Below are 16341 nucleotides of genomic sequence, written 5' to 3' on the forward strand. Positions count from 1 at the left end.
ATAGCTTCAGTCCAGACTGGTCAATGGCTTCTTATAAAGGATTGCCTGTCCATCTGAGCCTTGCTTGAGCAAAAAGGTCTACCTAAACTCTAGCATGTCTTGTATTTCTGGTCCTCTGCTTGACTCCTGGCTTGTACTCTGATCCTAATTGCTCTTTGGACCTGACTCCTAGTTACCTACAGATCCTGATTACCCTTTGCCCCTGGCCCTGGCTCCCAATTACCAGCTCTTAACTCTCCAGATTGCTGCCACAGGGTAGACATGTCAGGATAAATGCAGCAGTAGGCAAATTTTATGTAACAGGAACATAGAAAGCTGCCTTGTACTGAGTCAGACCACTGGTGAATCTGGTTCAGTATTGTCTACATTGACTGGCAGCAGCTCTCCAGGTTTCAGGCAGGAGTCTCTTCCAGCTCAACCTGGAGATAACATGGATTGAACCTGAGACCTTCTACCCTCTACCCAGAGCTTGGAAGATTACTTTTAAAAAGTAATAAATTACAGTTACAATTACTTGACCAAAAAAGTAGTAATTACTGTTACAATTGCAATTGCTCTGAAAGTAACTGATTACTTTACTTTTTCTCAAAAGTAATCACTACAGTTACATTTCAGTTACTTTTTTAAAAAAGGTGCTGGCCTTGGCTGCTACACATCTAAGTAGCCTAAAACAATATTAAAAATAAACACACACACACACAGGGGGTAGTAGAATAATTTTTATCCATAAGATTAACAGAATGGCATAACAGAATCTCACTGATACCCCAACACTTGAAATCAAATTTTACACTTGAAATGCTGCTTTTATAATACATTCTCACGATTCTGCTCACTCAGAACTCAACAAAACCACATATTTAAGATTGTACCTCCGGTCAGCTTGAATGATGACTTACAAGTCGTCGTCCCTTTTTTTTCCCATAGTAAATTGTGGCATACTTCACCTGTTTGGAAAATTTGTCCTAGAAGCTTATAGGCAGCAAATGAACTTTGGAGCCTTTGCCTTGTAAAAGAATCAAATGTGGTCTGATGACAGCAGGCCTTGTTCTTCCAAGAAAGACTTCAGGGTTCTGTTGCACATGGTGGGTTCTGCCACTGAGAAGGGTTTTTGAACTAGATGTCTCTTTCAAGCCCCCAAATCCCCCATTACTACACTTCTATTAATCACTTCCTCTTTAACCCAATCAGTTAGTGCTAATGACTGTGCACTTTTTCCTGTAAGTTAAAATCACCTCATGGCTCATGCCTTTTCCTTGGCAAGTAGGAGGGGCAGAGGGTGGGAGAAGGAAACTAGCACTATTTGCTAAAAGCAGCTAGGAAGAAGCAGGAGCAAACTTAAGGAAAATGGAGGAGGGCAGGGAGAGACAGGAGCTGCACACCAAACCATTGAATGAGGAGAAAGAAAACAGAGAGAAAGAAAGATGGGGAGGAGAAGAAAAGGGAAAAGAGAAGGCCAAGTGAAGAGCTGAGGCAGAAAGAGAGAAAACTTTAAGGCAATTGTACTTAGGAAAACTCATACAGTATCCAAGGGCTTGGGGGTGGGGAATTCACGCAACAAGAAAATGGCCTGACTGGCCTACTGCAGCACTTTTAACAGTCTGATCTGCAGGCATCAGCAGGTGTAATTTCTGATGGCACAACAATTAACCTGATTAGCAGATGGAAATATTTAAGGCACAAACACAAGGGCAGTTTTTAAAAAGCTGGTATATCTAGAGGTGTATCTTTCATCACTGATCTCCAGAAACATATTCTCTAACACTTAAGCCCAAACAACAATGCTGTGGCACCATCTCAGTGATTTGTAGAGGCTGGGCTGTGACTCCACAACCATTTGAAACAGACGAAGGTCTACTTAAAGTCAGTTGCTCTAAAGTTACTTTCAGCTGACAGTGCACACCTTGATCCTAAAGCTATAATCGGAAGAAAGACTCCTAGATCTTTTCTTACACATTCATAGGATAGTGGACTACAGTCTGAGCTTAAGCACAGTCAGGTCAGGATGCACCAGGGCTCAATCCTGGAAATTTCTTTTCTGAGGCCAAATCCTGGACACATAACATGTTTATTATTATTATTTCTATCCTACTGTACAAAATGCTTGCAGCAAGTTGCAAACGTCATTAATCAGTTCTATTTAAAATAGGGAAGGACCATAAAGTGCAAAAATATTTTACAAAAATATGTAAAAAGGAATGCCTCTGAGTATTATAGAGTGTCTGCACCTCACTTGAGGTCAGATACACATATTACATAGCAAAAGCATATGTCCTCCTCCACTCTACATACTGTGGGAAGATATGATCAATCCTATTTCCCTGGCACAGGTACCTGCAACCATACATACGCATAGACATAAGTAGCCCTAAAATAAAGCAAAGTAGTTGCCTTGGGCAGTGAATTTAGGCATCACTAAAGATAGCTGAGAAGGAAATAGGTCTAAAGCAAAGGCAGATCTCTTGCAAGATCCCACTGAAGTTAATGATATTTGTGCAGGAGAAGTTTGCAGTCATATTCTAGAAGGAGATGGGAAGGGGGAGAGTTTTACATGAAAGGTTATGCCTCATTAAAGAGATCTATATTTTTCTTCAACTGGTTCTGACAGAAGTGAACGTAATTTTTTTTCTTTCTCACTTCCTTTACCATTTTGTGCCATTCATTCATTCACCAAAATGAGCTTATTTTTTCTGCTAATTTCTTTTAGCTGAGATCAAACCTGCACCCCCCATCCAGTCCCAATGATTCTAGAGCCCAGCTGTTTCACCATTCTGTCTTGTGGCTCACCCCACTGTTCAGAACAGTTTTGCCTAAAATATAACAGGATATACATGGGTGCAATGGCACCAATTCACGATCTTTTAAAATTTTCCAATAAAAATCTGAGCCTGCTTATGGAAAGCTTAGTATTGGATGAGGAACAAAACTGAACTGATAAGAAAAGCAAGTGTCCTGGCAACGATACCTTTTTATTCTCAAGGCAAGACTGGGGCATTTTGGGTGCATTCATGCCTTGTTGTGAGGAAATTACAGAGGCTTGTATTTTCAGCTATTTTACAGCCCGATCCATACTTAAGTGATTGAAGGTAATCCAATTTATTCTAAGTGGTGTTAAATTGACTCAGATCCTAGTATTCACTTAAAATGGGTTGCAGTTTGAGCTGTTGGCATAATTCTCTCATGAGGTTTGAAACTCTTCCTGCTTTATTGCTAGATGATAAAACAGGGCAGGATTTGATCCTTTAGAAATGCTGCTTGACGCTGCTCATCTAGCTCAATGGTAATGTCTTTTTTTTCTTTTGGCGGTTTGTGCTTTTATGTTGCACATCTTGCCTGGGATCTTTGCCCATCATTGCACTCCCCACAATTACAAACATCCAAACGGAATGTAAAGTAGACATCAGTGTGCTGTTCTGTCATTGTACACCAACAAATGAAGTTTGCATGTGTGTTTGTTAAGAGTTCATTTCTGTTTGCTCAGGTATAACATTTGACTCTCCTGTCAAATACAGCACAGCTATAGATGGCAATGCACACGTCTTCGGTGTATTTTGTTTGCTTCCCCCTCCCCCTGGAATCATTAAAGTTATCAAGACAAAGGATCATTGTTGGACTTTTTCCCACCCACCCTTAGGATACCAAGTATGATGTATCCTCATCTTTAAATGTGGGTATGCCACAAATCACACACAAAGTGGAGGGCAGGGGGAAATTTAAGCAGCAAATGTTACATGAGTCACAGGGGCTAGATACATAGGAAGCTGCCATATACAGAGTCAATGGCTGCTAGCTACAATAGCTTTATTCTGCCTTCACTGTTGAAAGCAGTATGTTTCTGAATACCAATAGCTGGGAGTCACAGGTGCAGAGAGTGCTGTTGCACCCAGGTGCTGCTTGAAACCTTCCCATGGGCACCTAGTTGGCCCTGTGATAACAGAATTCTGGACTAGATGGTGTCATGAAATTGTAAATTTCTATGCATTTGTTAACCTGGTTTTTGATATCATGGCTCAGTTACAGAGAACTCTGGGAATTGCATCTTGTCAGGAGACAGGCCTCTGGAAAGGGTGGGGCAGAATTGTGTGAAGCCCCTCTGCGTGTTGGGTTTGAACCTAACAAGGCTAAGATTGAAGCAATACAGACTTGGCCTGTTCCTTGTACTAAGAAACAGGTTCAATCTTTTTTGGGGTTGGCAGGTTACTACAGAAAATTTGCACCTCACTTCAGTAGTATTGCTACACCTTTAACTGATCTGTGTAAAAAATCCCTGCCTATGTGTGTTAATTGGACTGACAAGTGTCAGCATGCTTTTGATGCTTTAAAAACCTTGTTGGTGCAATATCCAATTTTAAAAGCTCCTGAGTTTTCCATCCCTTTTGTAGTTCAGACTGATGCATCGAATTATGGGCTTGGAGCTGCTTTGCTTCAAAGAGATGCTGATGGAGATTTGCATCCCATTGCATATCTCAGTAAAAAACTGATTCAGAGAGAGTGCAATTTGGCTACAATTGAAAAAGAGTGTCTTGCTTTGGTCTGGGCTCTTGACAAGTTACGCCCTTACCTGTGGGGATGCCATTTTCAATTACAAACCGACCATTCACCTTTGTGTTGGCTGGCTAAAATGAAAAATTCCAACCAGAAGCTCTTAACGCTGGAGCTTAGCCCTTCAGGATTTTGATTTCTCCATCCAATACATAAAAGGACGTGATAATGTGGTAGTCGATGCATTATCCCATGCTCCTATTCCAGATGATTGATTTTTTTTTGGCTCTGATGATCTATGGCTTGTTTTGGACGCTGTTTTTACTGTTTTGAGATTTTAACATGGTTTTTTGACTTTTGACTGATTTTATGGCTTATGACCTTCTTTTTGGATTTTGGACCAGCTTTTTGAACTGCCCGTTTTTTATTCTATCTCTTTATTCTCCTAATAAAGTCTTTCTTTTTAGTGTTCTATTTTTGAGGGTATTTTAAGGGTTCTTTTTTCTCTCTAGGTATTGTTATTTTGTATTTTCCTTTTGTTAAATTTTTGTAACCTATTTTAGTATGGCATAAGTCTGGGAGTAGCACACCTGCTTGGAGCATTTATGAAATATTTCCCTTTTATTGTAATGTGTTTATTGATGTATTGTTGTGCTTAATTTTTTGCTTTTTTCTCCTGTCTGGTGTCAGCGATGAAGTAGAACTGTTTGAGTTCTGATGTCATCTTTGAGAAAAAGGGGTGTGTCATGAAATTGTAAATTTCTATGCATTTGTTAACCTGGTTTTTGATATCATGGCTCAGTTACAAAGAACTCTAGGAGTTGCATCTTGTCAGGAGACAGGCCTCTGGAAAGGAAAAAATGTTAAGTTTCATTTCAGCTGCAAGCAGTTGGGGAGGCCTGAATAGAAACACCTGGTTATCTATGGTAATCAGTTGGAGCCTGGTACTCAAGGCCATGCAGGCTTGAGGAGGTCAAGATCAGAGTTGGGAGGGGGGGCTGCAAGGCATGAAAAAGTGAAGAAGCTTCAGGAACATGATTACATCAGAAAGCCCCTGATTGGTTAATTAATCCTGGACCATTGGGTTTCTTTTTTCTTAAGTATGAGGTCTGAGACCCACAGCCGTTGTTCACCTGGAAGGTTCCCCCTGGATGGTTCCCTTGAGTTTCCATCTAGATAGTTGCTTGCGTGGGGATCCATTGCTTCTTACCTGATGCTATTCTCTCTGAGCAGAGATGAGATTACAACTAACTACCTCCTAAGTAGACAGGATAGCTAGTTTGTTATTTTCTTGTTGTGTGTGTGTGCACTCTCTTATGTGATACCTGAACCCCTGATTTGGTGTGTGGTTTTGAGGAATTGTTTTGCTGCTATATATTGATGTGCACTTATATTATTAATAAAGCTACTTCTATTTCACCTGGTGTGTTCATTGAGGGTAAGGGTGGTTCTGAATCCAGCACCTTGATTATTTGACCACAAAACTACCAAAGACGAAGAAGTTAAGCCTAAGTATATTTTGGGGTTTTACCAGAGGTTTCTGGACAAGGAGTGTAAGTTTGGCTCTTGTCTCATTGAACCTTGGTTTACCTATTTCTGGGCTCTGAGTTCCCCTAGCTCAGAGTTGAACCAGTGAAGAGGTGGTGGCAGCCTATCTTCTACCTTGCAGGGTTGGTGTTAGTTTGCACAGCCTTGGCAAGGGGAATTTGGTGATTGGGTTCCAGATCAATTGTCCTAAGGGTGGGAATTAGGTCTGAAGCATGAAATCCGTGTCCTGTGGGGGCAGGAGGGCATGACACATGGGTCTTTGGCCTGAACCAGCAGGGCTCTTTGTACTTTCTTAGGCCATGGGTCCGTCTAGCTCAGTACTGTCTACACTGACTGGCAGTAGCTCTCTATGGTTTTAGTTGGGACATTTCCAGCCCTACCTGGAGATGCTGGGGACTGAACCTGGAGTCTTCTGAATGTAAGCAGATGCTCTTACCATTGAGCTACGGTACGTCCTCCCCTGCTCACAGCTTACCTCCCTGTGGCAGGTCCCTCATCTAGCATTTGTCCATCTGGCTTCTGTTACCACAAATAAGTCCAACTCAGAAAAAAAATTAGGACAAAACAAAAAGAGGGGGCAATTTCTGGTGCTCAATGAAGCAAAATGCTTTATTGTACGTCTACACATTTCTAAGTTAAGAACTCCTTCAGGAGCTATTGACAGAAACAATGGACCACAATAGTACCGTGATTCTTAAAAATACAAGTTACATACATACTATAGAAAGTGTACATGTTCCAAAAAATTTTAAAACTAAAAACTAGCCATCCTGAACATTTAAACATATCAGGCTTTTAAATTTCAAAGTAAGAACTGGGGGGGGGGGACATTTGCCAGGTACTAAAATCAAACCTTAGGCATTAAATGTAACAAATCTTACATTTTTCTAAGTAGTACACAGCCTAACATTTGCCAAATTAATAGAAAAAACTGCCTGAAATGAAGTTAGGTACATGGTGGGGCATGGTGAAGGTTCTGTAGCCCCCCACCACCCAATATATGACCAAGGCAGACCTATATGTAATGAGAGGTCAAATCACACCTAGAGTTTGGTCCTTGAGAGATCCATTCATATAATCCTGGAACCACTCTGAAATGTAAATCAGCATAGGAGCACCAAGTATGATGCAAGCTAAACCATTGTGGGGCAGTTAACCACCCACAACATCGTCTTTCACCCTCACAATAAAAGATGTAATCTGTTCCCCATGAAGGACCCCGCTTCTGGCCCATAAAGGACCTGGCTACTGGCTCATAAAGGACCCCGCTTTTGGCCCATAAAGGACGCAGCTTGTGCCCCAAAAAGGACCCAGCTACTGGCCCATAAAGCACCCCGCTTCTGGCCCATGAAATATACAAGGTTGCACTCCAGCACCAAGCAGATGAAAGCTAAACAATTGTAGGGTAGTTAACCACCAACAATGTCCTGTTCTCCCCATTCTGACAATAAAGGATGTAGCTGTGCCCCATGAAGAACCCTGTTTCTGGCCTATGAAGGAACCAGGTTATCGCCCGAGCACCAAGTATGATGCAAGGTAAACCGTTGTGGGGCAGTTAACCACGCACAACGTCATCTTTGCCTCACCCTGACAATAAAAGATGTAATCTGTTCCCCATGAAGGACCCCGCTTCTGGCCCATAAAGGAACCTGCTTATGGCCCATGCAAGAACCAGGTTTTCATCCCAGCACCAAGTATGATGCAAGCTAAAGCACTGTAGGGCAGTTAGCGACTAACAACGTCCTCTTCTCCTCCCCCAGACAATGAAATATGTAAGCTGTAGCCCATGAAGGACCCTACATCTGTGTCATGAAGGACTCTGCTACTGGCCCCATAAAGGACCCCGCTTCTGGCCTATGAAGGAACCAGGTCTTTGCCCCAGCACCAAGTATGATGCAAGCTAAACCATTGCGGGGCAGTTAACCACCCACAACGTCTGCTTTGCCTCACCCTGACAATAAAAGATGTAAGCTGTGGCCCATGAAGGACCCCGCTTCTGGCCCATAAAGGATCTCACTTCTGGCCTATGAAGGAACCAGGCTTATGCCCCAGCACCAAGTATGATGCAAGCTAAACCATTGTGGGGCAGTTAACCACCCACAACATCGTCTTGGCCTCTCCCCGACAATAAAAGATGTAAGCTATGGCCCATGAAGGACCCTGCATCTGGCTCATGAAGGACCCCGCTACTGGCCCATAAAGGACCCCGCTTCTGGCCTATGAAGGAATGAGGCCTTTGCCCCAGCACCAAGTATGATGCAAGCTAAACCATTGTGGGGCAGTTAACCACCCAAAACATTTGCTTTGCCTCACCCTGACAATAAAAGATATAAGCTGTGGCCCATGAAGGACCCTGCTTCTGGCCCATAAAGGACCCGGCTACTGGCCCATAAAGCACCCCACTTCTGGGCCATGAAAGAACCAGGTTGCACTCCAGCAGCAAGCAGATGCAAGCTGAACAATTGTAGGGTAGTTAACCACCAACAATGCCCTGTTCTCCTCCTCCTGAAAATAAAGGATGTAGCTGTGCCCCATGAAGAACCCTGTTTCTGGCCCATAAAGGACCCCGTTTCTGGCCATAAAGGACCCCGCTTCTGGCCATAAAGGACCCGTTTTCTGGCCATAAAGGACCCATTTTCTGGCCTATGAAGGAACCAGGTTATCGCTCCAGCACCAAGTATGATGCAAGATAAACCATTGTGGGGCAGTTAACCATCAACAATGTCCTGTCCTCCTCACCCAGACAATAAAAGATGTAAACTGTGGCCCATGAAGGACCTCACTTCTGGAACATAGAGGACCCCGCTTCTAACCTATGAAGGAACCAGATTTTTGCCCGAGCACCAAGTATGATGCAAGCTAAACCATTGTGGGGCAGTTAACCACCCACAACGTTGTCTTTCCCTCACCCTGACAACAAAAGATGTAATCTGTTCCCCATGAAGAACCCCGCTTCTGGCCCATAAAGGACCTGGCTACTGGCTCATAAAGGACCTGGCTACTGGCCCATAATGGACACCACTTCTGGCCCACAAAGGACCTGGCTACTGGCTCATAAAGGACCTCGCTTGTGGCCCATAAAGGACCCCGCTTGTGGCCCATGCAAGAACCAGGTTTTTATCCCAGTACCAAGTATGATGCAAGCTAAAGCATTATGGGGCAGTTAGCGACTAACAACGTCCTCTTCTCCTCCCCCAGACAATAAAAGATGTAAGCTGTGGCCCATGAAGGACCCCGCTTCTGGCTTGAAGGAACCAGGTCTTTGCCCCAGCACCAAGTATGATGCAAGCTAAACCATTGTGGGGCAGTTAACCACCCACAACGTCTGCTTTGCCTCACCCTGACAATAAAAGATATAAGCTGTGGCCCATGAAGGACTCCACTTCTGGCCCATAAAGGATCTCGCTTCTGGCCTATGAAGGAACCAGGTTTTCGCTCCAGCACCAAGTATGATGCAAGGTAAACCATTGTGGGGCAGTTAACCATCAACAATGTCCTGTTCTCCTCACCCTGACAATAAAAGATGTAAGCTGTGACCCATGAAGGACCTCACTTCTAGCACATAGAGGACCCCACTTCTGACCTATGAACGAACCAGATTTTTGCCCGAGCACCAAGTATGATGCAAGTTAAACCATTGTGGGGCAGTTAACCACCCACAACGTCGTCTTTGCCTCACCCTGACAATAAAATATGTAATCTGTTCCCCATGAAGGATACTTCTTTTGGCCCATAAAGGACCCCGCTTCTGGCCCATAAAGAACCCCACTTCTGGCCCATAAAGGACCTGGCTACTGGCCCATAAAGGATGCTGCTTCTGGCCCATAAAGGATGCTGCTTCTGGCCCATAATGGACACCATTTCTGGCTCATAAAGGACCCCGCTTTTGGCCCATAAAGGACCCCGCTTGTGGCCCATAAAGGACCAGGTTTTCATCCCAGCACCAAGTATGATGCAAGCTAAAGCATTGTGGGGCATTTAGTGACTAACAACGTCCTCTTCTCCTCCACCAGACAATAAAAGATGTCAGCTGTGGCCCATGAAGGACCCTGCATCTGACTCATGAAGGACCCCACTACTCGCCCATAAAGGACCCCGCTACTGGCCCATAAAGCACCCCGCTTCTGGCCTATGAAGGAACCAGGTCTTTGCCCCAGCACCAAGTATGATGCAAGCTAAACCATTGTGGGGCAGTTAACAACCCACAACTTCTGCTTTCCCTCACCCTGACAATAAAAGATATAAGCTGTGGCCCATGAAGGACCCTGCTTCTGGCCCATAAAGGACCTGGCTTCTGGCCCATAAAGGACCCGGCTACTGGCCCAGGAAAGAACCAGCTTGCACTCTAGCACCAAACAGATGCAAGCTAAACAACTGTAGGGCAGTTAACCACCAACAATGTCCTGTTGTCCTCCTTCTGACAATAAAAGATGTAGCTGTGCCCCATGAAGAACCCTGTTTTTGGCCCATAAAGGACCCCGCTTCTGGCCAATAAAGGACCCCTTTTCTGGCCTATGAAGGAACCAGGTTATCTCTCCAACACCAAGTATGATGCAAGGTACACCGTCGTAGGGCAGTTAAGCACCAGCAATGCGCTGTTCTGCTCACCCTGACAATAAAGGATGTAAGCTGTGGCCCATGAAGGACCCCGCTTCTGGCCCATAAGGGACCCCACTTCTGGCCCATAAAGGACCCCGCTTCTCGCCTATGAAGGAACCAGGTTTTCGCTCCAGCACCAAGTATGATGCAAGCTAAACCATTGTGGGGCAATTTACCATCAAGAATGTCCTGTTCTCCTCATCCTCACAATGAAAGATGTAAGCTGTGCCCCATGCAAGGCCGCGCTTCTGGCCCATAAAGGACCCCACTTCTGGCCCATGAAGGACCCCACTTCTGGCCCATGAAGGACCCCACTTCTGGCCCATGAAGGACCCCACTTCTGGCCCATGAAGGACCCCACTTCTGGCCCATGAAGGACCCCACTTCTGGCCCATGAAGGACCCCACTTCTGGCCCATGAAGGACCCCACTTCTGGCCCATGAAGGACCCCACTTCTGGCCCATGAAGGACCCCACTTCTGGCCCATGAAGGACCCCACTTCTGGCCCATGAAGGACCCCACTTCTGGCCCATGAAGGACCCCACTTCTGGCCCATGAAGGACCCCACTTCTGGCCCATGAAGGACCCCACTTCTGGCCCATGAAGGACCCCACTTCTGGCCCATGAAGGACCCCACTTCTGGCCCATGAAGGACCCCACTTCTGGCCCATGAAGGACCCCACTTCTGGCCCATGAAGGACCCCACTTCTGGCCCATGAAGGACCCCACTTCTGGCCCATGAAGGACCCCACTTCTGGCCCATGAAGGACCCTACTACTGGCCCATAAAGGACCCCGCTTCTGGCTCATAAAGGACCCTGCTTCTGGCTCATAAAGGACCCTGCTTCTGGCCCATAATGCACCCCGCTTCTGGCCCATAAATGACCCAACCTCTGGCCCATGAAAGAACGAGGTTGCACTCCAACACCAAGTTGGGACATTTCCAGCCCCACCTGGATTTGCTGGGGACTGAATCTGGAGTCTTCTGAATGTACCACTGAGCTATGGTACCTTCCTCCCCTGCTCACAGCTTACCTCCCTGTGGAGGGTCCCTCATCTAGCATTTGTCTATTTGGCTTCTGTTACCACAAATAAGTCCAATTCAGAACAAAATAATAGGACAAAACAAAAAGAGGGGGCAAGTTCTGGTGCTAAATGAAGCAAAATGCTTTATTGTAGGTCTACACATTTCTAAGTTAAGAACTCCTTCAGGAGCTATTCAGAAACACTGGACCACAATAGTACCATGATTCTTAAAAATATAAGTTACATACATACTATAGGAAGTTTACATGTTCCAAAAATCTTTACAACTAAAATCTAGCCATCCTGAACATCTAAACATATCAGACTTTTAAATTTCAAAATAAGAACTGGGGGGAGGGGGGAGGAAACATTTGCCAGGTACTAAAATCAAACCTTAGGCATTAAATGTAACAAATCTTACATTTTTCTAAGTAGTACACAGCCTAACATTAGCCAAATGAACAGAAAAAACTGCCTGAAATGAAGTTAGGTACATGGTGGGGCATGATGAAGGTTCTGTAGCCCCCCACCACCCAATATATGACCAAGGCAGACCTATATGTAATGAGAAGTCAAATCACACCTAGAGTTTGGCCCTTGAAAGATCCATTCATATAATCCTGGAACCACTCTGAAATGTAAATCAGCATAGGAGCAGCTTTGCAATTCCACTGCTGAAACATGTGAGTGACAATATGTAAACCAAGCTCTATATCAGGCTTTAAACAGTTGGGAGGCAGAAACAATTGCTGATCTATTGCCAATCACCCAGCGAACAAGAGTTGGGGTGGGGGGCAGCAGGATGTGTGGTGTTGGCGGTGGAGGCGGGGGAACAAGTGGCGGGGAATGAGAGGTGGGGGGGCGGCAGGAGGTTAACAACAACAACAACAACAACAACATGTAATTGTCAACGTCAACATCAACATCTGAAACAATGACATCCTCAACAAAAACATTATCAAGAACAAAAAAAACAACAATGCATCAGTGTTGACATCAACATGAGCATCAACATCATCAAGATAAATAAACTATGACAATAATAATAACAACAACATCAACAGCAGCAGCAGCATCACCAACAACACCATCAACATCAAGGTGGGGTATCAATAAACTATAATAATAGTAATAATAGCATCATCATCAACATCATCGACATCGACATTATCATCATCATCAACAACAACAACAACATTAGCATCAATATCGTCAAGATAAATATATAACAATAATAAAAATAACATCAACTCACCTTTGCAGGCTTGCCCTCATCCAGCAGGGTGGCGGGTGCAGCTTTTCCGAGAAGATCATCATAGTCAATAACAGCATCAACAAATCATCGACATTGACAACATGATCATCATCATCAACAACAACAACAACAGCATCAATATCATCAAGATAAATAAACTATAACAATAAAAAATAACATCAGCAACTCACCTTTGCAGGCTTGCCCTCATCCAGCAGGGGGGCGGGTGCAGCTTCTCCAAGAAGATTGTAATCGTCAATAACAGCATCAACAAGAACATCAACATGAGCATCAACATCGACATCAACAACACGTCATCATTATCATTGTCATTGTCATAGTTGTCAATATTGCCATCATCAACAACACATCATCGTCATCATCAATGTCAACATCAACATCTGAAAGAACAATGTCCTCAACAAAAACAACAACAATGCATCATCGTCATTGTCATAAACATCAGCATCAATGTAAGCATCAACATCGACAACATCAACAACATCAAAGCGGCACAACACCACATCATCATCATCATCGACATCAACATGAGCATCAACAACATCATCAACATCAACACATAATTGCCATCGTCACCAATATTAACATCAACAACACGTCATTGTCATTGTCAATGTCAACGTCAACATCATCGTCTTCTGAAACAATAACAACGTCCTCAACAAAAACATTAACAACAACAACAACGCATCACCGTCATCGTCATCAAGATTGACATTAACATCAACATGAGCATCATCATGAAGATAAAGTATAAAAATAATAATAACATCATCAACAGCAACAGCAGCATCACCAACAACACCATCAACATCAAGGTGGGGTATCAATAAACTATAATAATAATAATAGCATCATCATTGACATCATCATCAACAACAACATCATCGACATCGACATCATCATCATCATAATCAAGAATAACATTAGCATCAATATCATCAAGATAAACTGTAACAATAATAAATATAACATCAACTCACCTTTGAAGGCTCACCCTCATCCAGCAGGGTGGCGAGTGCAGCTTCTCCAAGAAGATCGTCATTGTCAATAACAGCATCAACAAGAACATTAACATGAGCATCAACATCGACATCAACATAAACATAAAGAACAACACATCATCAACATCTGAAACAATAACATCAACAAAAACATCATCATCAACAACAACGTGTCACCGTCATCATCATCATCGACATCAATGTAAGCATCAACAACATCAACATCAAAAACAACAACATGTCATCGTCATAGTTGTCAATATTGCCATCAACATCAACAGAACAATAACATGTCATCAGCAATGTCAACATCTACATCTACATCTGAAACAATGTCCTCAACAAAAACATCATCAACAACAACAATAATAACAACAACAATGCATCACCGTCATCAACATCAACATCATCAAGATAAATAAACTATAACAATAATAATATCAACAACAGCAGCAGCATGACCAACAACACCATTAACATCAAGGTGGGGTATAAACTAATAATAATAGCATCACCAACAACATCAACATCATCATCATCATCAAGAACATTAGCATCAACATTGTCAAGATAAATAAACTATAACAATAATAAAAATTACATCATCAACTCACCTTTGCAGGCTCGCCCTCATCCAGCAGGGTGGCGGGTGCAGCTTCTCTGAGAAGATCATCATTGTCAATAACAGCATCAACAACAATATTAACATGAGCATCAACATTGACATCAACATCAACATAAACAACAACACTCATTGTCATCGTCAATGTCAATATCTGAAACAGTAACATCAACAAAATCATCATCATCAACAACAACAACGCATCACCATCATCGTCATCGACATCATCATAAGCATCAACATCAGCAACATCAAGGCAGGGCAACAACAACACGTCATCAACATCAACATCAACATCTACATCTGAAACGTCCTCAACAAAAACATCATCATCATCAACAACAATGCATCACCATCATCGACATCAACATCAAGATAAATAAACTATAATTATTATAATAATATCATCAACAGCAGCAGCAGCATCACCAAAAACACCATTAACATTAAGGTGGGGTATAAACTATAATAATAATAATAGCATCATCATCAACATCATCGACATCATCATCATCATCATCATCTAGAACAACATTAGCATCAATATCGTCAAGATAAACTATAACAATAATAAAAATAACATCAACTCACCTTTGCAGGATCGCCCTCATCCAGCAGGGCAGTAGGTGCAGCTTCTCCGAGAAGATCGTCATCATCAATAACAGCATTAAGATCAACATCAACATGAGTATGAACAGCGATATCAACATCAACATCAACAATACATAATCGTAATTGTCATCGTCTTCATCATAGTCGTCAATATTGCCAACATCAACATCAATAACACATCATCTTCAACATCAACGTCAACATCAACATCTGAAACAATAACTTCCTCAACAAAAACATCATCATCAACAACAAAAACAACAATGCATTACCATCATCATCATCAACATCGACATCAACATGAGCATTAACATTAAGATAAATAAGCTATAATAACAACACCATCAACAGCAGCAGCAACATCACCAACAACACCATCAACATCAAGGCAGGGTATATATAAACTATAATAATAATAATTGCATCATCATCAACAACGACATCATCATCATCAACAGCAACATTAGCATCAATATCGTCAAGATAAATAAACTGTAATAATAAAAATAACATCAACTCACCTTTGCAGGCTTGCCCTCATCCAGCAGGGTGGTGGGTGCAGCTTCTCCGAGAAGATCGTCATTGTCAAAAACATCATCAACAACAACATCGACATCTAAAACATCAACAACAACCACCACCACACATCATCATCTTCATCATTATCATCATCATTGTCATTGTCATCGTCATAGTCATCAATATTGCAATCAACATCAACATGAACATCAAAATCAAGTCATCGTTATCATCAACATCAACATCAACATCTGAAACAATAACGTCCTCAACAAAAACATCATCATCAACAATGCATCACTGTCATCATCATCAACATCAACACATCATTGTCATTGTCATACTCATCAATATTGCTATCAACATCAACAAGTCATCGTCAACATCAACATCAACATCAACATCAACAAAAACATCATCAACAACAACAACACATCACCGTCATCGACATCAACATGAGCATCAACATCAACAACATCAAGGCAGGGAAACAACAAGATGTCATTGTCATAGTCGTCAATATCCAGATAATCCATTTCATCCAGGAATCTCTGGAGCTGGGAGGCCACCACATGCTCTCTTACCTTGCCCAAAAATGGAATGTTGGACACTGGCCGATAATTATCCATTATAGAGGGATCCTGGGAGGGCTTT

This window comes from Rhineura floridana, chromosome 6, assembly GCF_030035675.1.
Source record: "Rhineura floridana isolate rRhiFlo1 chromosome 6, rRhiFlo1.hap2, whole genome shotgun sequence".
Classification (NCBI taxonomy): domain Eukaryota; kingdom Metazoa; phylum Chordata; class Lepidosauria; order Squamata; family Rhineuridae; genus Rhineura; species Rhineura floridana.